Genomic DNA, 13,011 nt, shown 5'->3' on the forward strand with positions numbered 1-13,011 from the left:
GTTCAAACGAGAATACTTCCATTTTACGAGAACGTGAGAACACCCTTATCACAAGTGATAATACGCGTGAGGGGACGTGGTGGTATGCAGAAGATGTGTTCTACCACTTAGGCCGCGTCAAAGGTTGTTTGCGTCTATGATTTAGCATCACTTGTGAGTATTATATTAACAACACATTTATCACAAGTGATAATACATGTGAGGGGCTTAGTGGTGTAAAGACGACTTGGCCCGCGACCAAGATCACGTTGAAAATCTTCTGTGTCTCTGATTTAGTATCACATGTGTATCATATGTGAAGGAATAATAGTATCACTTGTGACAGAATAACAATATCACATGTGATTGTCTATTGTAAAAGGGTATTCTCGCGTTCTCGTAAAATGAAGGTATTCTCGTTTGAACCTTCACCCCCCCCTCTCTCTCACACACACACACATACACACACACACACACACACATATATATATATATATATAGTTGGGTTCACGTGATATCAGTCTGTTTTCGTGAGACCATTTTTTACACTTGAAACTTGACAGTATAACGCTGTGAAGGTGAAAAGACCCGAACATTCACAGCAAAACACTAGTGCATGATGTATAAACAATAATCCATGATGTATAAGTACTAACGCATACCAAAGGATCATTGACCTAACAGTATCAAAGTTCAACTTCCCAGAAAATCAAGAATTCAATCTTGGCACACCAAAGATGTACAAACAGTAATCCATACTTAAAAAAAACCCATGTTATGTACGATGTACACGCAATAATCCATGATGTACAAGTAGTAATGCATGATCTAGAAAGTAGTAAGTTTTGATGTACAAGTGGTAATGCACTATGTACTAAAGATGTACAAATATTACTCCAAGATGTACAAGTATTGATGGGTGATGTACAAGTGGTTAAAGCATAGGAAAAAAACACAGTTTTTGAGGGTAATTTAGAAAAGGCAAAAAGATATGCAACTGGAAACAGAAAGTATGCTCAAGAGTACAAGTGTACAAGAGCCATTTGTTTGGTTTTTATGTAGACTGTTAGGCCTGTGAAACCTCTATTTTTTATTTATTTTTTTATTATAAAATAGTAATTTTTATAAATAAATAAAAACGGATGCTTCAGAAACCCATGTGCATGATCTACTCATATATATATATATATATATATATATATATACACACACATACATATATATATATAGATATAGATATTTGTGTATATATACACACACATGAATACACATATATGTTTATGACAGAAGCTTTTTCAGTGTTTGTCAAAATGTCAGTTTGACCCCTCTTAGAAAAAATTATTCCTATTTTTGAATTTTTTTTTAAAATTAAATGTTTTTTTGAATTTTTTTAATATTTTTAAAATATATAGTTTTGAATTTTTTTAAGTTTGTGAATTGGGATGATTTGTATAAGACGTCTTATTGATATGAATTCGGAAATTGGGATGATTTGTATAAGACGTCTTATATGAATTCGGAAATTTGTGTTTGAATGCTCAGTGTGATGCTCGAGCATGAAACATATTGACGTATACTTGTTGGTCTTTAGCCAAAAAGTCGTATTTAAAAAATACTGTGGGTGGTAACCAGATTGGATTGAAACTGAACAGACTTAAGCTGGTTTGGTCCCTAACTAGATTTGAAATTAAGTAATATCTGGGTTTTTTTTATATATATATATTAACTTGGATATCCAACCCGCTAAACGAGCCGATTAATCCCAGGGCTACCACCTGCTTTGTAGATAGTTCAGAGTCACCACATTTGAACCTCTGTGGCCACAAGGGGATTTTTTATTCCTCCTTGGATTTGAACCTGAGACCTCCTGGTTATTTTGACCTTTGGAGCCAAACTCAAACCGATGAAGCACCACCCTTGTGGTTAAATCTGGGTTTGTTTTTACTTGAAACAATAAAAACGAAGATAAAAATAGTTTCGTTCTAGTTTAAGTCAAAATCCGTATTTGAAAAAAAAAAAGTGAACCAAAAACCAGATTGAAAATTGGTTAAAAAGATATCAATTCAATAACTGGTTTTATAATCCAGAACAAAAAATAAACCAAACATAAATGATATATTTTTTTCAAAATTTGATAATTTAGTTTACGGATTTAAAAATACGTAAATTTTTAGAATATATTAAAACGGGTCAGATGAAAATTGGCTTAACCCATCAGTGTTTTTTTATATTATTTATATTTTTATCAAATATAAATATAAATAATAACTAAAATAAAGAAAAAAGTATCATCTTTTATTCGAAATTATCAGTTGTTTTAAATTATAATAACCTGGAAGGTCATAACCACTTACGTATATTCTTTTGATAACATTTGACTCATTTTAATAATAACAGAAATTAAATTAAAAAAAATATAAATAATAATAAGAATAAACTATAAACTTGGTCCACGTTGTTTGTCGAAAATAATACTTCCCGTCTTTGTCTTTTCGAAATTACAAAATTACCATCGTATTTTATGAACATGTACGGATTTGGCCCCTCTCTCTAACAGTACTTAAAACATTCCGTTGAACGAGGTATATTTTCATTCTTTTATTGATTTTTTTGGTCTATCATCAAAGTTTCTGATCGAGTAAAACAAAAAATGCAATAAAAGAACAAAAATATCATTCATTTAACGAAATTTGTAACGACCGTTAGAAGGAGAGATGAAATCTGAATGTTTTTACAAACCACAATAAACATTTCATAATTTCAAAACTGTAAGGATGAAAAATGTCGTTTTTGACAAACTACAGGGATGGAATTTGTTTGACTCTTATAATAATAATAATAATATAAAATTACAATTTAATAATTTAAAATAAATATTTAATTAAAAAAAGGGGAAATTTTAGAGACATACTTTGGATCTCAGGTTAATCCGTACCATTTTTTGTACTCCAAGATTCTTTCCACTTGTTTTTAATTGTATTTTTTGTAATGATTTTTAGGGATTTGTTTTTGGGATTTTGAGATCTCCAATTTTGATTCTATTAAATTATGTTTTTTTTTTCAAAATTATTATTTAAATTCAATAACTTTTAATTTAATTAAACAAATATCAGATGACGAAGGGACGTAGGAAATCCAGTGTTCGAACCTGGTTGAAGGGGAACCCTTGACTTGTCCCGTACAAGTACGGGGAACTTTTCAGGTTCCTAAACCTGAAGTCGACAAATTACTGAAAATTTCTACATCTTTTTCCAGTTTGTACTGTTCATTTATTCCTTTCTATCATCACATGTACAGTCGAGAGTTGATGGTTTCGTCCTTTTGTTCTCACCCTTAACGAGATGACAACGTTCCTGTAAGGGCTAAGACATGGGATAACATAGAGCAATGTCTCTCTCAACAGTCACAACTCACCTCAGATCAAACGCTTGATTTTCTGAAAACCATTTTTATGATTATGATTAGATAATTTACTGTTTTGCCTTTATGTTGCAGGGCTGATCAATTTTAGAGGACAATAAAGTTGTACAAAGAGTAACGATGTTGATTTGATATTCGTTGATGATACATTTAATTCATTTTTAAATTTAAACCCATTAAATAACAGCTAACATTTAAACCAACCACACCCCCGGCCCCTATTGCGCTGGTTGGTCCTCCTCTATCGATTGTCTCTAGTCGGCCCCTGCCCCATCACCGTCTTATGCCTAGTTGCAACTTGCACCCTCAACCGCTCGTCACCATCGTCCAACAGTCCTGTGTTTTTTTTCTTAATTCAAAGCTTTAGTTTTTATATTTTAGCCATCAGTCCACCAAAAGTGATAAATTAAGTACGTGAAGTTATATTTTGACTACCAAACAAATATATCTATCTATATATATATATATATATATATATATATATCAAGGGTATTTTCGGTATTTATAACTATTTTGACAAGATTGGATGTAAACGAAACCGATTACACGTAGAGGTGTTTTATGTGAAGTTTTTTTTATAGTTGAGGGGCCGATATGAAACATTTTCAAGAATTCGACGGTTTTGATAAGCTACTGGTTTTGAGTTTGAGGCTCGTTATTGGCATTGGTGGGGTTTGTTTTCATGTGTATTATTTTTGCTTGTTTTGTAGCTGTCTTCTTTTTTAAAATAATATTTATTAATTATTTGTTTTTATTCTGGGATTTTTCAATATAATTAAATCACACACATACATACATACATACATACATACATACATACATACATACATACATACATACATACATACATACATACACACACACATACATATATGTAGACTTGGGATTAGAGTTGTTTACGGGCAGGATGACCTACTAGACCTGTCATGTCCGGCCTGCTTGAAAAGCGGGATTGGATTACCATTCTAGAAGAAATGGGTGGGTCTAGACTCTAGACTGACTTGTTAAAATTAATGGATGGACATGGGCAATGGAAAAAAAATTTGGGTTGACCTGCCAGACCCATTAATATTTTATAATAATTAACTTTTATAATTAAAATTTACAAATAAAATTGAAGGTTCTTAATACTCATCAATTCCTACTTAATTATGACTCATGATAATAACATTTTTTAAAAATCTTAAATTTAAAAATATAATTACTTCAATTGATCAGTTCCTTATTATTTCATTTAGTCATTTCCTTTATCGATGCTTCATCTTTAGCGAAATAATTTCTTTCTAAAGTATGAATATTGTTATGTATTTACGTCGTTGAAAAATTTGTTATGTATTTTGAATTACTTTACATAACTTATGATTTTATATAAGTTTTGTTTTCATAAAAATACAACAAGATTTTTAAGCCGGTTAGCCCGTGGACAAGCCCGGCCCGTTTATAGGGCGAGTGTAAGTAAGTTTTCAAGCAGGTAAAAACGGGCTTGATTTTACCATATTAGGCCTGTAACTCATTGGACAAAAAGAATAGGTTAAGCCCGGCCCAGGTCTGACCCAAACCCACAAACGATCAGCTCTACTTGAGATCACGTGAGACCAGACTGTTTCTGTGAGACCCGTGAGACCATTTTTTTACACTTGAAACTTCACACTATTGAATATGGGTTGACGAAACCACCAATTCAGGCAACAGTGGTTGGCGAGCACTGATTTAGAGCCTCAAATGGAGCGCACTGGTTTTAGATTTCTTTCCTCATTTGTTTCTAAGAAAGCATTAGAGAAGAATAACAAGACTAGTAAGGGTTCTAAGTGAAGAATCGAAGCACTAACATTCAACTGGTCGTTACTGAAATTAAGGGAAATTCTAGTGCGAAACTCTTGTTTAATTGTTTTGTTAGAAGCATATGTAGTTAACAGAACGACTCGACATAGAAATAGAGATACACAGAGATAGAGACAGGAATGAGGGCACCATTTGAATCCAGTGGCGGATCCAAGATTTTTGTTCAGTGGGGTCACCTTTAAGGTAGACTAAAGACCTGCAAAACCGTCTGATGCACGTTTAACCTAATTACAACGTTTCGAGGAATTTTTAAAGTTTTTTGGTTGATTTCGAGGGATTTTTTTTAGTGTTTTTGTCGATTTCGAATAACTTTTTTGGTTTTTTGATTGATTTCAATAGATTTTTTGGTTAGAGAAACGGTTTCGATTGGGGGTTGGGGATTCGTGGAAAAATGTAATGGGGGGAAGTGAAAGGTAAATCATGTAAAACCTAAATTTTAACCTATGATTTTTTTTGAGTTTTTGACTGGGGTCCCTTCCCCTCCCCCCCTTTTGCTATTGCATGTATCATGAGAGTATTTATGTGCCTTTACTTCTTAGATATTATCAGTATATATTGTATTAATTGTACTTAGTAGGTTTGGATGTGCTGAAATGACCATATTGATTTAGATTTAAGATTTCATACGCTCAGATGTGTGTGTGTATATATATATATATATATATGTGTGTGTGTGTGTGTAAAAAAAAGTAAGTTATGATGATCATTGTTCACAGTGTAGGAGTTGTAAAGAATGTTACTTAATAACTGTTTAACAAACAAATCCCATCTTATGTGACTGATCTTCTGACTTTCACCGACTAAAAGGAATCTTTTTTTTTGAAATCATTTCCTAAAAGAAGAAAATCTTTTTGTGTCACATATATATATATATATATATATATATATATATGTATATGGCTTTGACATTTATAGTGCACAAATGATGGGTGGTATTAGGTGAAAGAAAAGAAGAATGGGAAGGTATATGTAATCTATGGTGGTCCTCTTCTTAATTGATTTAAAAGGTCCACAAAATCCATCTTCAAAGGATCACCACTAACTTGCTTCAAATAACCTATTTCTTTGCATGTTCTAAGGCTCATATGAACCCCATTTATGTGCCATAATACATATCTTTTTAAGTCAATGGTAAATATACATCAAATATGATAATACTGATTATAACTGTTATTACAGATGGGTATTTGAATCATGTCTGAAGGGTCGAACCAGATAACGATCAGTACGATTAGATCATCTGTCCAAACTAGAATAAGCTGGATACAATTGGTTTTATCCATACTAGATAATACCTAGACCGAGTAAATACTGAACTTTTAATCTTGTTTCTTTTTCTTTTTAAACAGGTCAGACCAAAAGCATAGGCTGTATAGATAAGATCAGATACTTTTTGGAACGGACCGGACCGAGACCGGTATATTTTCAGACCGGTCTTTGTGCAACTTTAACTGTCGTATGAGAAAGTGAGTAGACCAGATGATAAAGAAGAAAAAGGAACATCTGACTAAACCGATCATTCTGATTTGTCACTCTCAATCATATGACCACTTCAAAAAGAAGTTTCAAATTTAAGGGTAAAATCTTTGATGTTTGATGAGTATCTTGAAAGTGGATTTCTAGTCATTCATTTAGTGATTGTAACTTTTCGGGTCTTTTTATCAGTGTTTTCATTTCAGTCTGTTAAAAGTGTAAAATATTTCAAGAATAAAAAAGGAAAATTATAACAGATATATTAGTTGTAGCTGATATTTTGTGTGATAAAAAACACTGGATAACAATAAGCTTATTTATTTTTTGAGCTTATCGAGAAAACCTTTTTAGGTCAATTATAAGTCAACTTTTTATAAAAGTGTTTTGAATAGTGTTTCAATCAAATACTTAGTTTTTTTTTTATTTTATATTTTACTCTTTCCAATTATACCCCTTATTAACTGATTTTTACAAAACATTACTAGTTTCTGAGCTAATAGGTGCTTTGTCAAATAGCACCAGATATTATTTTAGGGCAAATGCACCAAAATAAAAGGTACTTTGTTCGGATTTTTTGGCTTTGTTTGGCAAACTAACTGATTATTGATAAACAAATCATATTTGACAAAACTAGCTGAAAAACATGTAAAATTACTTAAAAAATAGTTATTACAATATTTTATAATATAATTAAAATAAATATTTAATAATATAATATATTAATACAAATAAGATAGTAAAAGAAAGATTAATATAATATAATATAATATAATATAATATGTTAATTAAAAGAATTTTAAATTGATTATTATATATATATTATAAATTTTGGATCTGTCTACAGTAATTTATGATTTTGAATAACCATTACATCTAATATGATAAAATTAAAATTGGTGCATCCCACATATCATTATTAATTAGTAATTTTTCAAAAACTATAATTAATAATTAAACTAAATATTTTATTAAAATCATTTAACAATATTTTATTATTTATGAAACAAAATAAGTACAACTTTAACTTTTATGTAATTTAAATAAACATTATAGAATTGTTATATTTTTATAACTAAATGTATTAAATAATAATTAAAAAATAATAATATAAAAATAATTGATATGATTAATAATCATTCTAAATAATTAAAAATTAATATTAATGTATAATGTATACTTAAAATTAATTAATAATTTTCAACTAATATTAATTACTATTTATTAAAATTAGCAGGGGCCAACAACGATGATGGACAATGATAGTAAGCAAATGACGATGAAGCGACAAAGGGGTTTGAATGACATAGGGTAGGGAACAATAAAACCAATCTAAGTTTTTTTTTTTTACTTTAAAATCTTCCTAACAATTTCAGATAGTTTTTTTTTTGGGTTAAAAGAATATCAGTAACTAATTTTTAAAAGTTTGATGGTTTATTTATTAAAAAAAAGCTGAGATCCTTAATTATTTAAAATGAGAAAGTTTAATGATTTTCTCATTCAATTTTTTTTTTAAGGACTAAACCATTCAAAATGATAAAATTGATTATATTTTTTGAGCTTTTAACTAAAAAACCCTTCATTTTGTTTAACAAAATATATCAAACAATAAGGTTTAATATTCTTTTAAGACTCTTTAAAACGGAGAAAATGAAGATTTTAGGCAAAAACTTTGTTCTAAATATTTAAGTATCCGGGTAATAGGTTGAAACATTAGCTGGTTATCATGGTGATGTGGCAAGTGATGTGGTATCCAACTTAGTATTATTTGCTGACGTGGTTAGTGACATAGATTTTTTTTAATCTAAAATTAGACTTCAACCTGTTACTCGAGTATTTAAATGTTTAAAACATTACACCTTAAGTACCAAAATGAAAATTTTGGAAGTATGTTACCCAAAATAGAAATCAAGTTAAAGTACGATATTTTTTCATACAATTTGCTCTTCTCTAAAAAAAATTGAGTTTTTTTTTTTTTTTTGCTTAAACATGTTCTCTAAAACTTCTCCAAAATGGAGAAAATACGAGAGAGAAGGTAAATTCTTCAAATTTGGAGAACTCTAAAAAAGTGATTGTTTAGGAGAGGAGAATGTTTTCTGATTCTCCCTCTTGATGAGAATCTTTGAATTAAATGTTTAAAAGAGAAAAATAATATTTTATAAATCGTATTAAATAATATAATAATATAATTAATATTGTAATTTTCAAAACGGTAAAAATCTATTGAAGAATCTGTAATTTTAACGATTTTAACTTTTGGTTCTCCGGGATGTTCTGAAATCCTCCAAATTGAAGAACTCCCAGAATATGATTATCATGACAGAGAAACAATTATTATTTATTTATTATGAGGGTGTTTGAGATTGCTTATTTGAAACAACTTGTGTTTTTCTACAAAAGTCCTTATCAACTTATTATAAGTTCAAATGATTTAATTTCTTCAAAAACATCTTATTACCAGTTTGACATCGGTATAAACTGTTTATCCGAACACTAAAAAATGTTTATTACCGATGTCACACCGAAATAAGTCAATAAGTTGTTTCTATAAGCAATCCCAAACACCCCTTATATTCCTACCAATTTTTTTTGATGTTAAATGTTTACGAAAGAAAAATAATATTTTATAACATGTATAAACTATTTAAATAATATAATTATTGTTGTAATCTTCAAAATAGAGAATCTGTTGAAGATAAATATAATTTTTAAAAACTATTTCAGATTAACTTTTTCTTTCTTTCTGAAGTATATAATTTTTATATACAAATGCAACAAATAAACTCATATACCTTCACATTTGGTGAGATTCGAACCCCTAACCTCCTGGGAGACGAAAGATACATATACCGCTAAACCTTTCACTCCTATTTAAATTATGTCTGTTATATTCAATGTAAATGCTCCTTACATTTTTACATCAATTTACATTGTTATCCAACTTATCAGCTATTTTTTTTTTGCCAAACGTGATTAGTTTAAACAATTAGCTTATCAGTTAGTTTACCGAACACTGCCAAACTATTTTTCACCAATCGAATAATTTCCCATTAATCAGAAGTCTATTAAACAACCACTCTTTTACCTTCGGTTTCTTTAATAACATTTTCGACACGACATAGGAATTGGTTTATTCCTTTTGTTTTTACTCGAAACCAAAATCCAAGTAGAATATGTCCTTTCCGGTACAAATCCGTCACCACATACGTTACCATCAATCTTATAAAGATTCCAACCGAGTACATGTACGCCCGCTTCTTGTCGTACAACTTTTAATGCATAACGTACAAGTCCTTATTGCATCATTCCTTTGTAGCCAAGAGATGATGATTTACCACATCATATATCCCTATGGTTAAAAGCAAGATCCTACAAGGTGGGATCTAATGTCGATTGAAAACCTTTTCCAATGATGTACAAGTCTCTAAAGCTTATATTTTTTGGGGATGGATGGATGAGTGAGTGGGGGGGTGGTTGGTGTTCTGCTATTGGAATGGCAAAATGAACTACCTCATTATGACCCTAAATCTCTCCAAGAAGGTGGGATTTTAAGTGAATCTAAAGCAAAGTACAACTTTCTAATGCATGGTGTACAAGTTGTTGATCATTCATTTCTTTGTGTTAATTATTTGATCTTTCAAGATCAAGATCCTAGCATTGGCAAAGGAATCCAAAGCAAGGTACAACTTTTTATGCATGATGTACCTATCACTGAAACTTCATTTCCTTGTGTGTTTTTTTTATGACCGAGTTTTTGGATTAGTTTGCTTGCATCTCGACTAATCCCATTAGTCCTTGAAGTTAACGGTAAAAAAAAAATCCTCCTATGACCCTAGGGTGCGTTTGGTACGTAGGGAGAACTAGACAGGACTGACGAGAGTGAGGTATGCACGTTAAAATGAATTGTGGAAGGTTTTAAGCTTTTAATTTGACATGGGTAGTTTAGTAATTTACCTATCTTGTCCTATATTCCTTTTGTTCCACCTGTTTTGGTAGGACAAAACTGCATATTGTCCCAATGTCCCAGTTTAATTGTCACGCCAAATGTGAAACAATAGATTATGGTTATGTTCTGTCCTGCATACTGAACGCACCCTAAGGGGATTCAACTGATGACCATTGGAAAGCAAACTCAAGGTTTTACCACCTGCTCCAAAAGGGTTGTCATTTCCTTGTGTTTGTCAACAGTTGCCATGGGAAAATGATTTCATACCTGATTATAACTAAAATCTATGAGCCAGGTGAATGAATCCAAGAGACATGTAGATCAGGAGAGTGAGGTATCGTCATTTATGCATGGCATACAATCACAGATGAACATTATTTCTGCATACGGAACCTGGGTACGTAATGCATGTCACATGTTATTGCAAAGAGTAGATGAAAACAGAGTGGTCCCTTTACTTTCAGCAAAATGCGGTCATCCGCAGAGCTTAGGCTGCTGATGGGCAGCCGTAGGACACCCATCTTCCTTCGATGGTGACACCATCTTCGTAATGCACATGAACCCATGTTACTCTTGTCCCTCATGATCTATATATACACCATAAATATAAATATAATATATATATATATATATATATATATAGAGAGATGGAGAGAGAGATATAGGACATGTGAGATCAATCTCAACTACTTGCAACAAGTCAGCATCATATATACTACTCAAAAGAAAACTAACCAAGTATTTAAATGTTCGCGGCCCCAGCATCCTCATTTGTACCTTCGTTGGCATAACCCTTTGTCCTTGCCTCGTACGCATCATTATCTGCATTAATACTTGTACTTTTGAACTAAAACTAGAATGGGTACACAATTTCTTAACCAAACTAATCATGGGCATATAATTTCTATCCCAAAGTGTTAAGGGGTTGGTTTTCCATGAATACCCCTGACTTGCAGAACAAAAACTAAAAGAAACAAGAAGGTGAGAGCGTGTACAGAGAAGCAACGTGTACAATTAACAGAAAATGCACAGGGGAAAAAACAAAACGCAGAGGTAGGGTATGGAGGATAGGATGCAGGCAGCCTTACCTCTATATCCCAAAGGGTCAAGAAGCTTATTCCATAAATACCCCCGACTTGCAAAACAAGAATTAAAAGAAACAAGCAAGCAAGCAAACATCAAGTGAGAATTTTTGCAAAGAAGCAACGAGTACAATTAACAGAAAACGGATTAAGAAAAACACAAAAGGCAACTGGTACACGAAGAAATGGTACAACATGGGTAGACAATTTGCAGCAATGCATGTAATCATATAAACGCAGAATGCACAAAATGGTTTAGACAGGGAAGCAAGGCAGTCAGATGATCAAGATTCACATGGAACATGAAGATATGACATGTGTATTTCCATACCCGAAAAACAGATTCTGAAATGGTAATGGAAGTCTAAATTGATGTTGAGGTCAGCAAGAATAAATCCAGTCAAATATGGCATTTTTACAAGGAAAATGCAAGTGGGGACGTCCTGGAAATATGTACTCTGATATCATACAAATAAAAGCCCATGGTATATGAGATACCCAGTTTTGCTAGCTTTTAGAGGTGTAATCTAAGGTTCATTTGAGCTAAAGCTGAAGCAAAAAGCTAAAAGCCTTGGCATGGTTCATATGGGATCATAATAGAAATAAACTAAGAAACTCAAACAATCCCACTTTAAAAGGTTACAAGATAAAGTCCCTAGAGACTAAGGGCCTGTTTGTTAGCAACTTAAGGAGCTTAATGGAACTCATAGCTTATTCGGTCAGCTATACATGACCTTTTGGTAGTGGCTTAATGATACAGGAAGTGGCTTATTCGGTAAGCTTCTAGGAGGAGCTTTATGCAGAAAGGCAAGTTTTTTCAAACCCGCCCCTCCCATTTAAAAAACACACTCATTCCATCTATGAAAAATCTCTCCCAAACAAAAACTATCCAAATCTAGACAGACAGATTAATCCGAAGTTCCAAAGAGACAACTTTATCCATACATGACTTAAAAGACAACCATCCAAACAGCCCCTAAGAGTAATACACCAAACCAAACAAACCACCAACATGTCCCATGCGGAGGTGGGGTCAGGGGAAGCCGGGAAGGTGAGAGAATACGCAGATCTGACCTCTACCACGAAGCGTAGAGTGGTTGTTTCCGTACAGACTTCTGACTAAGAGTAATGATGTTCAGAAAGTATAAATATACTACTTGGCTCATATAAGCTTTACCTCGGTTCAGAATAGTCAAATAAACTGCACTTGGGCATGCCAAGCATTTTGACGAGCCGATTCACAGGCTCTCATGAGCCAGCCCATCTCCCCTA

This window comes from Cynara cardunculus (genome assembly GCF_001531365.2).
Source record: "Cynara cardunculus var. scolymus isolate 2C chromosome LG 13, CcrdV1, whole genome shotgun sequence".
Classification (NCBI taxonomy): domain Eukaryota; kingdom Viridiplantae; phylum Streptophyta; class Magnoliopsida; order Asterales; family Asteraceae; genus Cynara; species Cynara cardunculus.